The following is a 6,000-nucleotide window of genomic DNA, read 5'->3' on the forward strand; positions in this document are numbered from 1 at the left end:
GACCAAATTAATAAAATATAAGTAAAATATCCATTTAAATCATTCTAAACTTCAAAATATACTGATTTTCTAGCATGAATAAATATTTGGACTACATGTGTATTTTTTACTGAAAATAATATAAACATAATGAAAGCATGCATAAAACAGGATCAAATACGATCTAGAATGAATGAAATAAACGTAAATGATCATGCTTATTTGCATGTTAACATACCCCCAAAACGAAATTATTGCTAGTCCGTTAGAAATGTGCAATAGATTATCTTTAGAGTCGCTATGGGATTCCCTTAACATTTGACCCAAATTTTCCAAGGATTAAATATCAACTTGCTGATTGTATTTCCACTGTTGCCATGAGAATCTAACTCCATGGCTAGGTCAACCTTCTTAGAGTATGCTGGGGTTTCTCAAAGGCTAATTCCGAAAGGATATCTTCAGTTGTAGTTGAGGTTGGGCACATCTGTAGACATGGTGCCATCAGAATGAGATGATCCTCTCTCTCTCAAAAAGTGGTTCTGAATCCTCAATCTATCTAAATAATGTCTACTCATCCGCTCATGATAGAGACTATCAAGTGTATTAAGACTCCTATCCAACATGCTTCCCTCTCTATTGCATTGTCAAAAATGTTTATTCCATTGTGTAATTGTAGTAAAAGTGGTTGAAAGAATAGTTATATAATGTTGTGGAAAAGGCTAATAATTAGTGTGCACAAGATGTAAGCAAGGTAACTTTCCACGAATAAATGATAGATGGTGTATTGGTGGTCTATATTGATGGAGAACAATATCAAAAGAGTGGGGAAAGAAAAACATACTCTCTCTTCTTATCAATAAACTTTTTATTTTTTTACAATTAAATCATTTTTTGTTTTTCTTAGTTTGTTTAATTATTTTTATTGTATAATATATACTTTTAATATTTTTCGTTGTCTTTAATTTATTTAGCATGGTGAATAATGTTTACTCACAACTTATAATAACACCAATGAACAATGTTATGAAGGTACAGGGTGAGTAAACAAGATGAATGCAGAGAGTACGTAGGTGAGATAGGTGTATATAATGAAGTAAATGAAAGGGTTAAGTTGCATGAACTCACCTGGGATTTAGAATCAAAAGTGAGAATCAGAATGGGTACCACATAATGGACATAATGGAAGGCTAATGACATGGAGATATGTAAATCAATGAAATTTGGAATGCACTTTTTGGAGGACTCGGAGTATTGAATAATTCATACGATAGGTAGGTTAGGCTATCATCAAGGTAAGGAAGGCAATTCTCACTTTTTTCTCTAAATAACTCCATCGCATCCCTATAGCACAACCACCCAGCGACTACCCAATTTTCCCTCGGGGCCTGTTGGACTCCCACCAAGAAGGTCATCCACTAAACTATCCATTGGAGGCTTTAGAGATCATGGTTCTAATTTTACAACCAATAATTCAATTCTCATTCCTTCACTGTAAGGATCTCGGCAGAAACAACCTCCATCGAGTACTTGTGGAGTTCTAAAGATTAAGCATGAATTTAAAATACCCTATTTTAATTTTCTAATCATATCCCTGAAATTCTCTATATCAGACATTACCTCCCCCAACGAAAATATGCATATTCCTCAACACATACGTAAACAAAATTGAAAGATTCAGTAGTTGAGAATTGCAAACATTTGAATAGACTCTATTTTTCTCGATGTGGAGTAATAATTTTTCTTCGTGTTTCTTGTGATTTAAAATCCTTAAAGTTCTTATCTAAATATCTTAAAACTAAAACAATGTAAAATATGTGAAACGAACTGGAACAAAATGAAAGGAACTAACTAGACAAAGATAATATGGATTGTCTCCCATGAGCGCTAGGTTTAACTTCTTTGGCCAGACAAATGTGAGTACTTATGGTCATGATAAAGGTTAAATAATGAACTTTAGAATCTGTAAATCCTTATGTTATATTTTTTAAAATTGTTCTAAGGTAGATTTGGGAATCCATACTCTTCTCCCCTGATTCTGAGCCAGATCTACCTTCGCCCTCATTGACTTATAACGTCTATGAATCCATCTCTCAGGGTCATAAATCATATGATCCACTAAATACTTGCTCCTCTAATTCTGGTACCTCCCCATCATGCCAATATTTTTTGTCCTCTTCCATTTTAAGAACTCTTTTTGTTATTTGGTTTGGAGTTTAATGTGATTGCTGCAACCTCGTTACTCAATGTTTCATTCTCAAACCTTAACATTTCCATCCCTTCATGCATCTCACCCTCTTCAACATTTAATTTTTAGATATCATTTCTCAAGTGGATATTGACAAATTTTAAGGCAAAATGTCTGAAATTGAGATGATATCCGTGATATTTTATAAAAGGTTTGAGGTGGGGGGCTAATAGATTACAATGATGAATCATTTCTCTTTGGGATAGAAGTATATTGAAAAGATAAATCGTCTATATTAGTCTTTTCCTTAGATTTTTTTTTTAAAATTATGTCCTGAAAGTATGGACTTTTGCTACCAGAAGAATTTAAATTAAGAGACACAATCTTATATTCTTCTCTAAGGATATCCCCTCCTTTCTCGACATCAATCATAACTCTTGCTGTTTTTAGGAAGTATCTACCAAAAACTAAGGATGATTTCTTTCATTTTTTGTTGGAAATTTCAAAAATAGATTAGAATCGGCACCCCTATATATCAATGCAATTATGTGATATTTTCCCTCGTCATCAAAACAAACAACATCAGTCAAATGTATTACGTATCCTGTAGGGTGTCTCTCAAACATAAAAGAAGTCATGATATTCGGATTGGATTCAATATCTATTGTTACATTCTTAAGTTTTATTCCCCCAATTTCACATGTAACTCTATAATCTCTTCGTTCCAAGGTCTTCACATATAAGTAACTTCTCTTATGATACTTCCTGCTAAATTTTGTAATCGAACTTAAGGGTTTAGGGTGTTGGCTTTCCTATTTCAACTCCTAATTTGACTGATGCTCAACTTTTTTCATTTATACATATGTCATTTATAGGTCCATGAAATCTATCATTCTTCTTTTTCATGATCCGTTCATTGAAAACCATCATATGATCCTTTACTTGAGATAAAATAGTTATCATAGTTATCAGGGATAGTGGCACTCATAGATGATTCCTCGAACATCAGATAATCTGATATAGTAGAGGTATTAGTAGTAGGGTTATTGAGTAAACTTATTAAGTTGGGGGTATTAGTAATACAGATAGAAACACTCATACCTATGCTTTTTTTAAAAGAACCAATATCTTGATTTATTGTTTTAGGAGTTAGTGATCTCTGATATCCAAAAAGATCAGTGTGATCCTCAAACAGAATATTAGAGTTTTCAAATGATTCGATTTTTTATTCTTTAAAACCCTTCAAATATAGGGTTAATGAAAAATATATGAGACCTCAGGACACTGGTATCGGGTGCATCAATGGCGCGTGTAGGGCTTTGATACAACCGTCGGAGTGGTGGGTATCCACATAAATGGTGCAACTGGATGGGGCTTCTGGATCATAGGAATCCGGGAACCTGGGTCTTACTGGATCCAGAGGTTCACCATTTGTGAAGCAGGTGCTGCTGGTGGCGGGAATAATCTGAAAATATCACACATGTTCCTCATTGGTATGGCCATTAGGTCACTCACCTCGATAGATGTTGACCACAACATCCTCATCCTATGGAGGGTCTATTAGGTTATTTTTAATGTTGACGTACAGAAACAAGGGGCAATAGATTGTACAATGTCCATAACCCTTGCATATGAAGCACTGAATTGGCTCGCAAGTCATGGTCGGGGCATAGGCAGTCAAGATGAACAAATAGGCAGCTGGTATCATGGTGACCATAGTCAAAGATGGAGGGGCACTCCTGTGGGCAGTGGGGACCCTTTTTGTCCACCCTAGTTGTCAGGTATGTCCTGGTGGTCGTGGTCGAAGGGGCAGAAGTGGTCATAGAGGTCTAGGTCAGCACGAGAGTCGTGTCCTCAAAGGAGAACTCATTGCTCTCCACTAGGCCATAGACCTCATCCACCATTGATGGATTCTGATCCAGCATCTTGACGCCCAACTCAAGTAGAAGGCCGTGCACAAAAAGTGTGATCTGAATTTGTATACTCTCGACAAAGAAAAAGTGCATGAAGAGATCCTTGAAATCCTTGGTGTAGTTGCCCTATATGTTTGCCCTGTTTGAGGTCCCTCCATTTCAAAAGGTGTTCTATCGTGTAGTGCTTAGGGATATACATATCCATAAGAATCCTCGACATGACTTTTTAAGTGATCAAGAGATCTCCCCGTTGTGTCACAGCATCCTTCTTGTTCTTCCAAAGTATATTGGCCTAGCAACAATGTCTAGCATCGGGTATGGAACACATAAGTTGTCGTCCATGCCATACCCCAAGAAGTAGCTCTCTAGTCAAACGCCCAGTATGTATAGCCCTTAGGGTTCCGTGTAGCCTCATAGGTGGGAACCTCAATTCAGACGCTCTTCTAATTCATGGCACGATGCGCACCTCTCATTCAATCTCTATCACCATCATCATAATGATGACATGTAGGCTGAGGTTGTCTTACATCCTACAGCCCATAGTAGCGTCATGGCTCTAGTGCCCATAAGATAGTTGAAACTAGTCAGGCCAGGTAGTAATCTTAGCGGGCATGCTGTCCAGTTTGCATGTCCATCATTGGTGGTGCATGTGGTGCTAGGGGTTCTTACTATACTTATTGGGTCCGATGCGCATACGACTCGAAAGGCGCGAGCGCAACTGGTGATGTTGCAGGAGGCATTGGGCCAGCGTAGGCAAAGGATGAGGCTAACGAGCGAGGACAGTTACTAGACGAGTGATGAACGAGGTTGGTGTGGTGGCCTGCGCGGCCAAGGAGGGTGCGGGTGCCGGTTAGGCTGCCTGCGTGGGCGGTCAAGGCACGGGCGGCTGGGATCGGTTGCCTGCGTGGGCGGCCTTAGCGTGGGCAGCTGCGACAGCCTACGCGGCCGAGAGGAGTGCGGGCGGCCGGCGATAGCCTGCGCGGGCACTACAAGCACGGGCGTTCGGCTGGCTGCCTGTGCAGGTGGCGTGGGCATCAGCGCAGGTGGCGTGGGTGCCTACGCGGGTGGCCAGTTGGCTGGCTGTGCGTGTGGCCCTAGGTGCGGCCAGCCAGTGGTGGCCTGTGCGGGCGCAGCTAGCGTGGCGACCGGCTGGCTGCCTACGCGAGCGGTGTGGGTGCCTGTGCTGGCGGCCAGTTTGTGGCCTGTGCAGGCGGCCCTGGCGTGGACGGCCGGCGTTAGGGTTCCCGGTGCGGCAGCCCTAGCAGGCGGCTAGCGCTAGGGCGCAAGATGGCTTGAAGCATGGCCAAATGACAACTCGCAGAGGGAAGATGGAGAGGACGAGAGAGGATGGCAGTTGGCAGCAGTGGCGACGTCACCGGCGGTGACCCGGAGAAGAAGGAGAGGGAGTTAGGGAAAATCCTCCAAGAAGAGAAAAACTCAATTCTTGAAATAAACTTTGCCTAAAGGTTTCTTACAGCTTTGGCCTTCATATAGGGCTTGGAGGAAAGAGAAAATATGGGAAATGACGTAAAAATAAAATGTGGGAGATGTGTAATCATGTCACGTCAATGGGCAGTTCAAGATCTGTCGTTGACAATGTGTCATGACGCGGGACCTTATCGCCACCACTTATCCCCTCATCCGTCATATGCAACAGCTCTGACCCACGCCCTGCGCGAGTAATATGCTGCCGCTAACCATGGCCATCAAGCGAGGGCCGCTCAATGCCCGGAACGCCCAACTATATCGTCTAGTGGGCCATACAATGCCCGGATCACCGTGCCATGTTACGACCAGAATTTCCCGCAGCCTCATCGTGCACTATGGTGCCGTGGTACGCCTGGATTCTTTGGTGTCGTGTGTTCTCCATCCAGTATCCCACGAGAATTCTTCCACCACCGTCGGATTTGCTTTGAGTTTTTT

The sequence above is a fragment of the Wolffia australiana genome, chromosome 3, assembly GCF_029677425.1.
Source record: "Wolffia australiana isolate 7733 chromosome 3, ASM2967742v1".
NCBI classification, from domain to species: Eukaryota; Viridiplantae; Streptophyta; class Magnoliopsida; order Alismatales; family Araceae; genus Wolffia; species Wolffia australiana.